The sequence below is a fragment of the Notamacropus eugenii genome, chromosome 4 (genome assembly GCF_028372415.1).
Source record: "Notamacropus eugenii isolate mMacEug1 chromosome 4, mMacEug1.pri_v2, whole genome shotgun sequence".
Taxonomy (NCBI): domain Eukaryota; kingdom Metazoa; phylum Chordata; class Mammalia; order Diprotodontia; family Macropodidae; genus Notamacropus; species Notamacropus eugenii.
The window spans coordinates 195,092,136-195,109,375 of record NC_092875.1 but is presented as its reverse complement, the minus strand read 5'-3'; the positions used below and the strand labels follow the sequence as shown (position 1 = coordinate 195,109,375).

At 38.1% G+C, this 17,240-nt stretch overlaps 1 long non-coding RNA gene across 26 annotated transcripts in view; it reads right to left on the bottom strand.

The window, feature by feature from the left end:
* LOC140500898 (uncharacterized) overlaps positions 1 to 17,240 on the bottom strand; it is a 520,520-nt gene that overhangs the window by 163,438 nt on the left and 339,842 nt on the right. For all 26 annotated transcript variants that reach the window (XR_011965958.1, XR_011965946.1, XR_011965955.1 and 23 more), the window contains one exon: positions 4,373 to 4,733. This is a non-coding gene — a long non-coding RNA (uncharacterized lncRNA). The remainder of the gene's footprint in view (positions 1 to 4,372; positions 4,734 to 17,240) is intronic.

The following is a 17,240-nucleotide window of genomic DNA, read 5'->3' as shown; positions in this document are numbered from 1 at the left end:
TTATGATTTCATTGGTGCAAGTACTTCCATGGTAAGGAAAGTATCTCTTTCAATACAGGTCAGAAACTTTTCTCTAACTTCAAGTTTTAGATATTTGCTTTTACAAGGGCACTAACAGGTTAAAAGATTTGCCAAACGTCTATAGACAGAAAATGTCAGAATCAGGCCTTGAGACTCTGACTGGTTCCATTTGCTATACCAGTTCCCTCACAGTGATAATAAATAATTCATATTCATGTAGTCTTTTTACAGTTGTAGGTCACCTTAAATATACTATTTCATATGATCCTTACAGAACTATAGAATCTCAAAGAAGGAAAGAACCTCAAAAGTCAACTGGTTCAACTCATCCTGAAATAGTATTTTCATCTCTTAACATCTCCCATAAGTAGTCATCTAGTCTCCTCATAACCTCCAGTCAGGGGAAACCCAAAACCTCTGGAGGCAGCCCATTCTACTCATAAATAGCTCTAATTGTTAGGAAAGTTTTCCTTAAGTGAAATCTTAACCCAAACTTCCATCAAAACCTGTAAGATTGGTAATAGAATCTTCCTATATTTGAGATGAGAAAACTGCAGTTCAGAAAAATTAACTGTTTTACTCAAAGTATTACAAGGCCTATGGCAAGTCCTTATATCTAATGGGTATCTCATTCAGCTGTTGAATCACAGCACTACTACAGTTCAATACAGAGGCTAACATTTGGTTCACTGTCCCCATTCAAAATATTCTCTACTAAAAGTCTTGACAGGAACTTTTAATTAAATAACAATTGGGGGGTCAGAGCCAAGATAAGGGAGCAGAAGGACTGATGTGCTCTTGCTCTCTCCATAGCCCTTAAAATACCTTTAAAAATGACTCTAAACAAATTCTAGAGCAGCAGAAGCCACAAAATGACACAGTGAAAGAGATTTCCAGCCCAAGACATCCTGGAAGGCTGACAGGAGGGGTCTATCACACTGGGCTCAGAGAGAGCACAGCCAAGCATGAACTGCACTTCACAGACAGGACTGGAGCAGGCTTCAGAACACTGAATCATGGACAGCTGCTGTGGTTCCTGGATTTCACAACCCAGAAACACCAAAGACATCTTCAAAGGTCAGTAAGAAAGGTCTTTCACCTGGGTAAGAGGGGAGCATGGTCCAACATCAGCCCCAGCACCAGCACCAGTCCCAGGGCTATGGCAGCCACTGTAGCAGCAGCTTCCATTTTTGAAACCCTCAGCCTAAAGACCCTGGCTGAATCTAGTTGCTTATCTGGGTCTCAGTTCTGAGTGCTGGGGTGGTCCTGGGGTGAGGAGGAGCACTGGCTTGGCGGGGCTGGTGGAGGCTCTGGAGAGGGAATCCTACTCACAGATCCAGGGCAGAAAAGAATGCTTGTGGTTGCTCACAGATCAGAGTGCAGACCAGGAGAGGAGTAAACTCCTCTCCCTTGACTGTGCCACTTTGGAGGAACTGAGAACTTATAGATCCCTAGAGATATTTCAGAGAACAGTTGTGCAAAACCTCTGAAGCCTAGGGTAGTATACCCTCCACTTGACAAAGGACTCAAAAGTCAAATGACTGGCTAGGAAAATGCCCAAAAAGGGGAAAAAATAAGACTGCAAGGTTACTTCCTTGGTGAAAAGATATTTTCATACATCCTTGTGGATGAGAAAGAGCAAAACATAAAATCAGAGGAAGACAGCAACGTCAAGACTTCTGTATCTAAAGCCTCCAAAAGAAAATATTCAATGGTCTTAGACCACGAAAGAACTCAAAAAGAATTTTGAAAATCAAGTAAGCGAGGTGGTGGAAAACTTGGGAAGAGAAATGAGAGCAATGAAAGAAAATCATGAAAAATGAGTCAACAGCTTGCTAAAGGAGCGCCAAAAAAATGCTGAAGAAAATAACACCTTTAAAATTAGACTAACCCAAAAGGCAAAAGAGGTCCAAAAAGCCAATGAGAAGAAAAATGCAAAAAGCATAATTGGACAAATAGAAAAAAGGGTTAAAAAGCTGACTGAAGAAAATAGCTCTTTAAAAATTAGAATGGAGCAAATGAAAGTTAATGACTTTATGAGAAACTAAGAAATTATAAAACAAAACCAAAAGAGTGAAAAAAATAGGAGACAATGTGAAATATCTCATTGGAAAAACAACTGACTTTGGAAATAGATCCAGAATAGATAATTTTAAACTTATTGGCCTACCTGAAAATCATGATCAAACACAGCCTAGACATCACCTTCCAAGAAATTATCAAGGAAAACTGCCCTGATATTCTAGGACCAGAGGGTAAAACGGAAATGGAAAGAATTCACTGATCACCTCCTGAAAGAGATTCCAAAAGGAAAACTCCTAGGAATATTGTCAAGGAGAAAATATTACAAGCAGTCAGAAAGAAACAATTCACATATTGTGGAAATACATTCAGGATAACACAGAATTTAGTAGCTTCTACACTAAAGGATCAAAGGGCTTGGAATGTGATATTCCAGAGGTCAAAGGAGATAGGATTAAAACCAAGAATCACTTACCCAGAAAAACTGAGCATAATACTTCAGGGAAAAAATGGAATTTCAAAGAAATGGAGGATTTCCAAGCACTCTTGTTGAAAAGACCAGATTTGAATAGAAAATTTGACTTTCAAATACAAGAATCAAGAGAAACATGAAAAGGTAAATAGGAAAGAGAAGCCTTAAGGGACTTATTAAAGTTGAACTGTTTACATTCCTACATGGAAAAATGTTATCTGTAACTCATGAGACCTTTTTCAGTATTAAGGTAGTTAGAGGGAATATATATATATACATATATGTATGTACTTATATATATGTAAGTATGTATGTATGGTACATATGTATGAGTATATTATATGTGTGTAGGCATGTGTATGTACATGGGCATACATATGTATGTGTATATATATGTATATACATATGTATGCATAGGCACAGGGTGAGTTGAATATGAAGGGGGAATACCTAAAAAATAAAATTTACTGTTGAGTGGAATGTACTAGGAGTAAGAGACAGGGAGAGGTAGAATGTAGCAAATCACCTCACATACAAGAGGGAAAAAAGAGATTTTACAATGGAGGGGAAGAAGCAGGGGTAGATGAAAGGAAACAAGTGGCCCTTACTCTCATGGGATTTGGCTTAAGGAGGGAATAATACACACTCAATTGGATATGGAAATGTATTTTACCCTGCAGGAAGGCAGGGGAGAAAGGGATAGGAGAGGGAAGATAACAGAAGAGACAGCAAAATGAGGAAAGGGATAATCAGAAGCAAACACTAATATGGGAGGACAGGTCAAGGGAGAGAATGGAATAAATGGAGGGAAGGATAGGACAAAGGGAAATGCGGTTAGTCTTTAGCAATGTAACTATTATGGAAGTGTTTTGCATTGTTACACATGTATGACCTATTTTGAATTGCTTGTTTTTTCAATGAGGGTGGATGGAGAGGGAGGAAGGGAGAGAATATGAAACTCAAAGCTTTAATAATAAATGTTAAAAATTGTTTTAGCATGCAGCTGGAAAATAAGATGTACAAGCAATGGGATATAGAAACCTATTTTGCCCTAAAGGAAAATAGAAGATAAGAGGATAGAAGAAGCGGGGTAAAAGAAGGAAGGGCAGACTGGAGGAAGGGGTGGATGGGGTGCATACTGTCCTGGGGTGGGGGGGTAGAGAAAGATGGGGAGAAAATTTTGTTCAGCAGTTTTTTGGGTCTCCTTTAGCAAGGTGTTCACCTGCTTTTCATGCTTTTTTTGCATCTCTCTCATTTCTCTTCCCAGTTTTTCCTCCACCTCTCTAACTTGATTTTCAAAATCCTTTTTGATCTCTTCCATGGCCTGAGCCCACTGAATATTTATTCTGGATGTTTGAGATACAGAAGCCTTGACTTCTGTGTCTTTCCCTGATGGTAAGCCTTGTTCTTCCTCATCGGAAAGGAAGAGAGGAGATATCTGTTCATCAAGAAAGTAACCTTCTATGGTCTTATTTTTTTTTCTCTTTTCTGGGCATTTTCCCAGCCAGTGACTTGACTTCTGAATGTCCTCTCCACACCCTCCTCTCCTCCAGATCCACCCAGCTAGTGCTTGGGGTCTGAGATTCAAATGCTGCTTCCTAGCCTCAGGGCTGGGAGGGGGCAAGGCTGCTATTCAGTGTGAGATCAAGTTCAGCTGCTCAAGTGGGGGCAGGGCAGCCACACCAGGCTCAGTTCCCTCAGGGGGTTTATGCAAAGACCTTCAACAATGGATCCAAGCTCCTGCCTGCTTTGGGAGCCCTTGTCAGCTGCTGCCTCCACTGCTGCCTCCCGACAGGGCCCGAGCCATGGAGACACCCTGCACCCTTCCCAGAAAGCCAAAAAGACTCTCTCACTCACCCCCGGCGCCTGTGGGTGGAAGGACCTCCACGGCTGCTGGAGATTCTGTCCCTGAAGCCTGCTCAGATCTGGTCCTCTTGGTGCCGCGGGGCCAAGGCAGGGCTGGGCTCCGCTCTGGGTCTGGTGCACGACGGACCTTTGGTGTCTGTTTTCAGGGCTCTCTCGAACAGAAATCTCCTCCACTCTGTTGTTCTGTGGCTTCTGCTGCTCCAGAATTTGTTGGGAGTTCTTCTTTACAGATATTTTATGGGCTTTGGGTTCGGAGCTAGCATATGTGTATCTTTCTACTCCACCATCTTGGCTCTCCCCTCCTGGAGAGAAAATTTTGAATTCAAATTCTTGTGGAAGTGAATGTTGAGACCTAAAAAATGAATAAATTATATGTCTTTAAAAATAAAATAAAACACATTTAAATAACAATTGGAATAGAATTGTAGAGTAAGTTACAACAAGAAACACTGATTAACAAAAACATTTTTCAGCCCTTATACACAAAATATTTATATATTCCTCCAGTCTCCTCTGGGATTATAATATAACCATGACCCACTTTTGATAGAAAGCCCTATATTCTTTCAACTTTGCTCTGCTGTCTCTTTCTTAGATGCTACAAAGAGATCAGCATGACAAAGGGAAATGCTGAAGAAAAGGTGGATCCTGACCCTCATGGCAGTCCAAGTTTTTATACCACTTCAAAAGAAATAAGTAGGCCCCAGAAACTACACCATTGGTTTCTTCTAAGATTGGTGCAAACACAAAACACTTTCTTCAGTGACTAGATTGGTTTCCTATATCTTTATTTTCTTCATTCCAGAAAAAAGATATTCTCCAATCTTACGTCTCCCCTCGTACCTACCTATACTCTAGACCAGGAGGGTGTCCTCAAGTGCAGCCCTTTGACTAAATCCAAACTTAATAAAAGGATTTGTTCTATAAAACTTGGACTCAGTCATAAATTCACACCCAAGAGCCTGGGCCACATGTGGCCTCAAGACCACAGGTTTCCCACTCCTGCTGTAGACTCTAGCGCCAATCTAACCTCTAATCAGAAGAAAATTTAGGACCCAGGGACTGCTCTTTTTTTAAGGCCTCACTTTGACTTTATACTCCAGTTTGTTGAAAGGTCAGATCTTTCTCTTGTGCCTTTGTAGGTGTGTCCTCATCTTGGTTCCCTGTCTGGTATTCCAGTTCAAAGACTACTATCTGGTTCTGATCCCTTCATTCTCCTAGACTCTAGAGTTGTGTCCCTAATTTCTGTGTCTACAGTACAATGCTACACGTATGGTAGATGTTTAATAACCTATCACAATGGCTCCATCTGACATTTAGTTCTCAGTCACTCGGCACTTGGCAAGAGCCACCATAGACTTAAGTCTATTTCTAGCATAACCCTGGGCTTTACAGTTCTTCAAATACCACTTTATGATTTTGTTTTATTATTGCATGCTATCCCAAAAGGGTTTGTCAACTCAAACTATGCAAAGCATCAAACACCTATTTTAAAATATAAATATGCCTTACGTAGTCAAATATGAAACAGAGAAGAAAATTTGTTTTTTAAAAGGACAAAGATGAAATCTGAAGCAAAGGGGAAGCCATATTCCACTTTTGGCATCATAAAGAGAAAAGACAGGAATGTCCCAATATTCTGCCAGTTTTTACTAGACATAGCTATTTAGGAACTGAAGTTTATCACTGGCTTGTTCAGCTTTTCCAATGAAATATCATGGTAGATTCTCAACATGGCAGAGGATGGGAACAGACTGACCATTGTATTCTGGAGACTACAGTCAATTGAGTAACACTGAACCATAGGGAAATTCAATCCACAGAATTTCCACAGTTTCCTGTATAGGAGAGTAGAAGAAACATGCTTTGAAAGCAGACACAGAGTTTTCCATGCTAAGGCAAATATACAAGAATTTTCTCTACCATCCTCCTTTCCTTGCCTGTTCTTATAATACCAAGAAGAAAGGTGGGAGAGAGAGATAGAAAGGAGGTGAAGGAAGGGGAAAAAAGGAGGAGAGGAAGAAAGAGAGGGAAAATAGGGAGAGATGCAGAGAGAGGCAGACCCAGAGAGAGAGACAGGGATACAGAGGAGAGAAAGGAGAAGACAGAAGCCTAAAGAGACACACAGAAAGACAGAGGATAAAGGAGGGGAGCAAGGAAGGGAGGGAAAGAAAGAGATCTCTATGAGTTCAAATTAAAAGGTTAAGCTAAGCAAAGGCACACACATGCACATATGCACACATACATACACACACATGTGTGAATGACACATTATTTAGATGCAAACACTCAGCAGCAAAAAGCTATGAAATCATGTGGGGTTTGACTTTTAGAAATGTTCACTTGATGTCATTAAAATAGCAGAATTCGATTTATAATTACTCCCTTATGAATTCTACTGTCTTTTTGAAAATGAGAGAGCATTCATTTCTGTCCCCTAACCAACTTATTTGGGGGGAAAATAGATGGGCTAGAGACAGCAAAAACTAAGTTTCAGAATTCACCTGGGAAAAGAGAAGAGAATAAGTGTCAATAATAAATAATGCCCCTGCCAGTCAATATCACCAGCCTGCTTGACATCTTCACTCAGGATAAACCCTTGGTTCTCAGTATTTACTTCCCATCCACTGCTTAGGAGTCTAACATTTCATTAACATGCAAATGTGTGGCATTTATATGGTTTAAGTAGTACTGCATATTTTTAAAAAGTCATCCTCTGCTATATCTCCGTTTTAGGATCACATTTACTGCCAATGAACCCAAATACTAACTCACACCATATGGAGACGTAAACACCACACGGTAAAGGTGGTTGGGTTTTATTCCATCTTATTGTTTTGACATTTTCAATCATTCTCCATGGCCTCATCGGTGAGGAAGTTTCTGCTTTCACTAGTTAGCCAGTGTCACTAAGTTCTTCCTGAGGCTGATGAGAAAAAATCCAACCTTTTACTCTATCAACAAAAAAATAGCCAAGAATATACTGAAGACTTTTTTTAAATGTGCATCTTCAGTATGATAAAGTAGGATGGCGGTGGAATTAGTGTAAGCAAAAGACTGTGCACCAGAGACCAGGTTCTAGTCTGGGCTTTGTTCCTAGCTCCTGCATTTGTATGATGAGAAGACTGAACTAATCAATCCACTGATAAACAAACATTTATAAAACTCCTCACAAGTGTCAGGTAGCCTATTGCTCTGGTTTTAATTATCCAAAGCTTCTCCCTGAAACAAAGGCCCATCTTTTTTTAATGACAGTTTCCTCTGGTTATAATATGCAGTGGAGATACAAGTGCAAAAATAAGACATTACCTAACCTCAAAGGGCTTATGGGAGTGATACAACATGTTCAGAGATCTTTAAAAATGCACATTTATTAATATTTGCAAAGACCTTTGCAAAGAGCTCATTTTTTCCTTACAACAATCTTGGGAGGTAAATGCTATTATTACCCCACTTTACATAAGAGGAAACCAAAGCAGACTGAGGTTGTACGACTCTCCAATGGTCATACAGTTAATAAGTGTCTGAGGCACTATTTCAACTCCAGGCTTTGTGCACTGTGCCACCTACCTGCAAGATATAGACAGACAGATATGTATGGATACATATGTATATATACACATACATGTGCACATATACACACAAAATAAATTAATAGTGATTTGTTCTTTTGGTCTAAAGTGATCTATTTCTCTCAAATGCTATTTATTTTCAATGCTTTTCTCACCTTGGGTCTCTTCTCTCTACTCAGAGGATCAATTTTACCTTTCTCCTAGACTACTATGATAATATCCTAATTGATCTCTTTGCCACCAGCATCTTCCCTCTCCAATCCGACTTTCTCACAGCTGAGAAATTGTTATTCCTGAAACATATATGACCATGTCATTGACCTATTTAAGAATCATCACTGGCTCCCAACTTTTCTCTAAGATAAACGAAAAACTGTTGTTTACAATTGAAAGTCCTTCCCAATCTAATGGAAGTCTACCATGCCTGGCTCATTACTTCTCACTCTCCTTCACGCATGCAACATTCCAGCTAAACCGGTCTTCTTGTTCTTCCATATAGATGGCATTCAATCTCCCACCTCTGACCCTTTGTCTAGAATGCACATCTTCTTTGCCCCTGATTTTTCGAATCCAGAGCTTCTTTTAAGACTCAGTTCAAGTACCACCTTCTTCATGAGAATTATCCTCATCCCTCCAGTTACTAGTACCCTTCCCTTGAGAATTACTTGGTATTTAAAAAAAAATATTATCTATTTTCATGTTGTTTTCCGCAAAAACAATTATATGTTTTTTGAGGGCATCTAGAAGCTATTTCATTTTTGTCTTTGTATGCGCCAACCACATTAGGTACTTGATAATTTATTTATTCAGCAAGCATTTAATTAATTATACCATATCCATGTTTCTCCATTAGGTCACACAATTTGGACTCCAAAAACAGGTGTTAGTGTAGTAGTACAAATAGTAGTAGTAGTAAAAATAATAACAAAATAACCGTTATTTATGCAGATTTTGCCTTTTTAAAGAACTGATCCATATTTTTTGCATTTAATACTATTTAGGAAGATAATCACAGGATCAAAGATCTAGAGCTAACCTCACTTTACAAATGAAGAAACTGAGGCCCACAGAAGTTTTTCATGAATTTTCCCAAGATTACAGAGGGAGTAAATATCAGGGGCAGCATTTGAACCAACCCAAGTTCTCTAACTCTAAAACCTTTGTCCTTTCTACTATATCAAGTCCTCCTATAACCTGAGTCCTCCTAAGAAAACCAAAATCCCAAGAAGTTAAGAGATTTGTCCCCCAAGATCACATAGCTAAGAGCAATACTAGGAGACAGAGTTCTTGACCATTTACCAACTAATAAGTATTAAGTTATTTCCCTATATAAAAGTAAGTGTTGTTATTTCTAGTTATTTCTGTACTGATCGGCTCACACTAAGTCTTTGAGAAACAAATATCAAAGGCGTGGACATTGCTGTCCAGATGAGATTAACGAACACTAAGACCAAAGAGTAACTTAAAGCATAGTTCACAAGTAGAAAGCTACCTGGATCTGGAATATGAGAACTGAGTCTGTCACTGAGTGTCTGTGTAATCTTGGGAAAGTTGTGTCTCCCTCTGGGCCTCAGTAATCTCAACTGCAAAATGAAGGGGTTGGATTTTTCTCCTCCAAAGTCTCTTTCAGATCTAAGATTCCTATCCTTGTCTGAGTACCCAGACGGTTTCATTTTTGTTTCTTGTGATGTGTCTCCGATCAAAGCAACTGTGTTAGAAATTGAACTTTTCACCCCCAGTTCAGTTATGGCTTAACAGGAGCAAGGTCAGAAAATAAAAGGAGAAAATGAGATGTGACTTGCAAAAAGGTATAAAGGAATACTGAAAAAATGCTTAAAACACATCAGAAGAAAGGATAAAAGAAAACATGGTCCCACTAGTAATTATGGAGGGATAAATGGGTAATCAGTGTCAGAAAAAGGCAAAATTAGCTGACGCTTACACACGTACATACGTATACACACACACTCATACCATCATTTTTATCCAAAACCAGGTGGAAATAAGAATAGGGAATACATACTTTGAGAAGTCAGAAAAACAAGTTAATTAAATGCAGAAGCAAAAGCTTTTAAAATAAATTTGTCCAAATTCAGATTTGCAGGTCCTAAGTAATGAAACTCAAAGTGAATAAACATCCATGTTTTGTGGACACAGGCTTGACAAACTGATTGAAAACTTCCCATAATCTAGGTCTAACCTAGTTTTATTTCATATTATTCCCCCTGACATACTTTATGTTTCTGCCATCTTGGATTACTAATTGTTCCACAAATTCAACATTCCATTTCCTATCTCTGAGCCATTGTCCTAGATCTCCTTATGCCTACCTATCAGAATTCTTATCTTCACTCATGTTCAGCTTAAAGGTCTGTTCTTTCCAGAACCATTTGGGGATACTCTACCCTTCCTAAAATTACAATGCATTCACTTATTTGGGCTTATATTGTACTTCTTCCCACCAGCAGAATATAAGCTCTTTGATAGTGACAGACTCATTATTGGCTTGTAAGGCATTTAATATGTGTTTAATTGAAATGCATCAAATTTGTACCCATTTGGAAAATCAGAGATGATCCTCAAGGTTTAGCTGATCAAAGAGAAATTCCTAAAATAAACAGTAAACCACGAATGGACAGAAATGCACATTAGAACTGTAGATCCATATCATTAATGGATATCAATAAAATAAACAAATAAAATCTTGTCAAATGGATAAAAACAATTCATGCAACAAATTATTAATCATGATGAAGTTGAAGTTATATCAGGGAAGCAAGAATAGTTCAGTAGTGGAAAAGAATTAAAATGCTTAATCATATTATACGCAAAAATATCCAAAATCACATTATCATCTCAATAGATGAAGAAAAAGTCTTTAACAATGTATAACATTCGCATATACTAAAAATCCTACAAAGTATAGGCACAAAGAGAATCTTTTTAATAACTAAAAAAATTATCTAAAACTTAGAATAATGATCATATTCAATGGGGATACACTAGAAGCTTTCTCAATACACACAGGAGGAAATCAAGGATGCCTATGCTCCCTACTGCTATTGATATATTTCTGGAAATTACAGTAATAGCAGTAAGACAAGAGAAGGAAATTAAAGCATAAAGAGGAAAAAAACCAAATCTCATTTTCTGATGACAATGTTTTTACTTAAAATTTCCTAGGGAATCAGCAAAGATACTAATTGAGATAATTAAAAAACTGTATTTCTATATAATAATGATGATAACGATCTAAGTAGCAGTGATAGAAAGGGAAATCTCATTTCAAATAACTAAAAAATACCTGGTTATCAATTTACCAAACTATACTTGTATAGATTCAATTATGAAATGCTTCTTAAAGTAATAAGTGACAATTTAAATAGCTGGGAGAATATTCAATGGTCACGGTACGCCGTGCCAGTATAATAAAAATGACAATACTACCAAAATTAGATTACATTTTTAATGCTATCCCACTCAAATTATCAAAAGGATACTTTATTGAACTCAGTAACATATTAACAAAATTAATAAGGAAAATAGTATCAACAGAAATCATGAGGAAAAGGAAGAAGGTAGGGAATTCAAGTCTCAAGCTAAATTATAAAGTTGAACTGTATACATTCCTACATGGAAAGATGATATCTGTAACTCATGAGACCTTTCTCAGTATTAGGGTAGTTGTAGGGAATGTGTATATGTATATATATATATATATATACATATGTGTGTATATATACACATATACATATATATACACATATATATGTATATACACACATATACATATGTATGTACATGTGTATCTATGCACGTGTATGTATATATATGTGTGTGTGTGCATGCATATATACATATATATACATATATGTATATATATATATATATATATATATATATATACAGATATACTGGGGAAGTAGGGGCACAGAGTGAGCTGAATATGAAGGGATGATATCTAAAAAATAAAAATAAGTGTTGAAAGAATTTTACTTGGAGAAAGAGAAAGGGAGAAGTAGAATATAGTCAATCATCTCACAAAAAAGAGGCAAGAAAAAGCTTTTACAATGGAGGGGAAGAGGGGAAAGGTGAGAGGCAATAAGTGAGTCTTATTTTCATCGGATTTGGCTTCAGGAGGGAATAACAATAATAACAATTGGATATGGAAGTTATCTTAATCTACAAGAAAGCAGGGGCAAAGAGGATAAGAGAGGGGAGTTAAAAGAAGGAACAGCAGATTGGGGGAAGGGGTAGCTGGAAGCAAATACTTTCATAGAGGGACAAATCAAAGGAAAAATAGAATAAATGGAGGGCAGGATAGGTCAGAGGGAAATGTGGTTAGTCTTTGGCAACATAACTGTTATGAAAGTATTTTGCATGACCACACATGTATAACCTATATCAAACTGCTTGCCTTCTCAATGAAGGTGGGTAGGGAGGAAGGAAGGGCAAGAATGTGGAACTCAAAGCTACAAAAATGAATGTTAAAAATTATTTTTACATGCAACTAGGAAATAGGACATATAGGCAATAGGGTATAGAAATCTATCTTGCCCTACAAGAAAATAGAAGGGAAGGGGATGAGGAACAGAGGGTGATAGAACAGAGAGTAGATGGGAGGAAAGGGTAACCAGAATACACAATGTCCTGTGTTGAGGGAAGGGGGAGATAGGAAGAAAATCTGAAATTCAAAATTTCATGGAAGTCAATGTTGAAAACTGAAAATAATTTTTTAAAAAAAGAAAGATGATGACCAAGCTCTCTTTTTGATCACGTGTTTCCAGTAGTCCAATAATTTTAAAATTACCTCTCCTGGACCTATTTTCCAGGTCAGTGGTTTTTCCAATGAGATATTCTACATTGTCTTCTATTTTTCATTCTTTTGATTTTATTTCATAATTCTTGATTTCTCATAAAGTCATTAGCTTCCATTTGCTCCATTCTAATTTTTAACCAACTATTTTCTTCAGTGAGCTTTTGGACCTCCTTTTCCATTTGACCAATTCTGCTTTTTAAGGTGTTCTTTTTGTACCTCTTTTCCCATTTGGATTAGTGTATTTTAAAGGTGTTATTTTCTTCAGCATTTTTTGGCTCTCCTTTAGCAAGTTGTTGACTTGTTTTTCATAATTTTCTTCCATCACACTCATTTCTCTTCTCAAATTTTCTTCTATTTCTCTTACTTGATTTTCAAAAACCTTTTTGAGCTCCTTCATGGCCTGCCACCAACTGATATTCCTCTTGGAGGCTTCTGATGTAGGAGCTGTGACTGTGCTGTCTTCTTCTGGTTGTATTTTTTTATCTTCCTTGTCAACAAAGTAAGATTCCAAAGTGTTAGTTCTTTTATGATGTTTACTCATCTTCCCAGCCAAACAGTTGGCTTTCTAATTCTTTGTCAAGGTAGAACTCTGCTTCCAGTGAGGGTGAGGGTGAGGGTGAGTATACTGTCCCAGGCTTCAGGGATTTTGTATAACTCCTGGATCCCCCACTGTCTGTGGATCCAGAGCTCCAGAAGCAGCCTCTGCCTCTGCTACTGCTGTTGCTGCTGCCACTATCAATCCCACTGCCCTGGGGCTGGGTCCAGATCTAGTCAGACCACATGCCCCTCTTTCGCCTAGGTCTTAACAGAGTTTTCCCACTGCCTTTTTTTGGCATTTGTGGGTTGAGAAGTTTGGAAACTGCCACAACTGCCAATGCTTCAATCCCCTGAAGCCCGCTCCAGCCAGTTTGTGTTGGTGCAGCCCAAGCCAGACTGCACTCTGTTCCCTGTTCAGTGTGAAAAACCCTTCTTTGTCAACTTTGAAGGTTGTCTTGGGCTGGGGATTTGTTTCACTATGTCATTTTGTGAGTTCTGTAGCTCTAGAATTTGTTTAGAGTCATTTTTACAGGTATTTGGAGGGCTTTGGGTGAGAGCTCAGGGAAGTCCTTCCTTTTACTTCTCCATCTTGGCTCTGCCTCCTCAGCAAAATATAGTCTTGCTACAGTGATGGCCCAGTTGAGGTTAGAGACAGTACTTTATAATGCACCCAGTCATGTCAACTATTAGACTTCCTCTAGCTGGCTCCATGGCTCATGAGTAGTAGAAGAGGACATAGATGATGGAGGTAATCCAGGGCCGTTTTGACAAGAGAAGAAAGCAATGATACAACAAAGGGCCAAATGATTCAAGTGCAAAGCACAGTACAGAGTTGAAATGGGTAACAAACAGGTTGAGACTGGATAGTGAAGGAAAACAAAGTCAGAGCAGGTCTCTGAGAAAGGAGAAGAAAAGAAAAATTAAAGATGTTTCTTATTCCACCTCCTTTCTTTGCACTGTCTACCCCCACTCCCCATCCCTGGAATGCTTTCTACCTTTTCCTTCTGACATCCCTGACATCTTCTCTGAAAAGAAGAAAGATTAAAAGTCTCCATGACAGTGAAGACCAGATTTAGAAGTGAGGCTTGAGGAAAGGTGGAATAATAAAGAGGTTTGCCTGGAGGATCAATAGGTAACAGCCACCAGGATCTAGGTTAGGAAATAAATTTGTATACCGTGAACCTCAAAGGAGAAGAGTTTGCTGAGTGAAGGTGCTCCAGGAAGAGGGCATTGTCAATGGGGAGCAAGTAATATTTCAACTCTTCTACCATGACTGGGTTGAGGCACAAGAGAAAGTATAGCAGCACAGTAGAGTAGCCAGGGAAAGTAGTGTTGTCAAGGAGCCAAAAGATGGAAGGAATGAGAAGGAAAAAGGGATGGTATGAAAATGTTTGTTAATTTTAGAGCCAAAATTCCAGAAGGAACCCTGGATGGGACAGAAAGATTTAGAGTGGCCCAGAAGGGAGTCAAGTTGAGGTGAATGAGAAAAATGGAGCAGACAGCTGGGATAAGTGGAAAGGATTTATTCATTGGCAACCAGGGGTTTGGTACCCTCGGGATAGGGGAAAATAAAAGGGAGTGGGAGCATATTCATGGTAACATTTTTTTCCTTCAAACATCCACCTCAAAACTTTTCCTCGATATTCATTCCTGGCTATAATCCAAAGATACAGTTTAGTTACTAAAGATGAATAAAAATCTAAGTATGAAAAAAATGCAAGTAGGATTCCAAGTTACAACATGTTAACTCTAGAAAGGGGAAAAAATAGGAGAACAACATCTGCCAAATTCATTTTGGTCACATTAGACATTATCTCACTGATCGGAGTCCAACTTGCATTTGTTTTCCTTCTGTCCTTCCCTCCCCCATTTCCGTCTCATTCCAAGGCTATCCAAAGCACAGAGAATAGGGTTTCCTAGAATTTGCTGGAAATGTCATTTAAGGAATGACCATCTAACTTGAGTATAGTACTATTTAAATGACAAAAGAAAAACAGGAACAGAACATAACAGTCTTTATGGAATCACAAAGATAAAAGAATTTTTAACCTTAATTCAATACTGCAAAAAAAGTATGGATCAGTGGAAGAAGTACTGGTCTTAGAGTCAGAAGACTTTGTTCAAGTCCCAGATCAGCCACTTACTAGATCTATGAACCTATTAGGTAAGTCAATTATACTCTCTAGGCCTCAGCTTTGTCATTAATAAAATGAAAGGATGGATTGTATATTATCTGAGGACCTATCTAACCACACTTACATAGTTATATCACTATGTTGAGTACCAAGTCACAGTTTATTGGCAGGATCAAGACACAAAGACCATTTACTAAAGGTAGGATAGGGTTGAAGCTTGGATCAGTCAAACTGGTAGACCTACCTGTGAAATCATGGATAGCTAAAGTAGAGAAGTATATGATCTTCAGTCATGTATGCAGTCAAGATTTGCATGTGCCATGTGAATCCATTACTAGCCAGTGGGTAAAGGGTAAGTTGAATTCCATATGGTGAAATGAAAGGAAATGCCATGTACCCTGTGGACTCCCCAGAAGAGTGTTTGACCATGACAATGTAGAATGAGAGATTCTGAAGACTCAACTTCATTAACATTGGAATATAGCAGATAAGAATTAGGACTGAGGGGAAAATAATATGAAACTAGGATTAAAGAAATTTTTTATTCAGATTGAATTTTAAAATCATTTCAACTCGTAGTTTTTTACTAATAAAATCAGTTGAATCCACAATACCCTGTAGATAATGACAGCATAGATAACAGTAGGCTTTTCATTATGTAATGCCAATTTTTAAGCAGATTCTTCAGATGTTTTCCTCCAAAGTCAAGATCTTTCATGGGTTATTATAACCAATATTTGGGCTATTTTGGTTCTAAATCCCTCTTTTAAAGTCCTGCTCTGAAGGGTCATAGATTTAAAACTAGAAAGGGTCTTACATATCCTCTAGACTGACACCTTCATTTTAGAGTTGAAGAGAAAGAGGCCCAAAGGGATTAAGTCACTTCCTCAAAGTCACACAGATAGTGAGTAGCAAAGCCAATATTAATTACTAAGAAATACAAATAATTTGCAAAGCTAATTTTTACAATAGTTTTACTCTCTTTAAAACCTCTGTCCACACATTAGAGTGGAAAGGTTTAATGGATTTGAGTCAGAAGTTTTGTTTCAAACTCCAGTTCTGTCTCATGTTAGCTATGTGATCTTGGAAAGTCATTCTTCTTTCAGCCTCACTTTCCTTAGCTATAACATGAGAGGACTGAACCAGAAGACCTCTAAGTAAAGGCATGCATAAAATATGGGTGGTTTCCAGGGTATGGAAGCACAACTTGTGACAGATATTGCCATTATCCCTTCTTTTTCCACTCAAGAGAAGTCAATGGTAATGTTTGCTACACAGTGTGTGTGGAAGCACACCCTCCCCATACTCTATGTCAAGTCAAGTTAACAAGTATGAATTAAGCCCTTACTGTGTGTCAAGCACTATACTAAGCAAATAAAACAAAACCAGTTTCTGCTCTCAAGAAGCTCATAATCTAATGGTGCAGAAAACATGTACAATCAAGAAACATGTTGGCTTATGTTTCTAAGGTACCTTATGTTTCTACATAATTAATATACCTCCACCTTGTAAAATCAGTGTCATGAAATTATGTCATGAAATATACAAAAGAAAGAAAATCCAAAGGTTGCAGGGGTGGGGAACCTGAGACCTTGAGGCTACATGTTGTCATCTAGGTCCTCAAGGACATCCCTTAACAAAAAGATTTGTTCTGTGAAGTTTGGATTCAGCCAAAGGGCCATACTTGGGACTCAGTAGGCCACATGCGGTCTTGAGACCACAGGTTCCCCATCCTTGGAGAATAATGAATATGATGGATAATTAGTCATGTCATCGAAATTCTATCCATTTTTTTC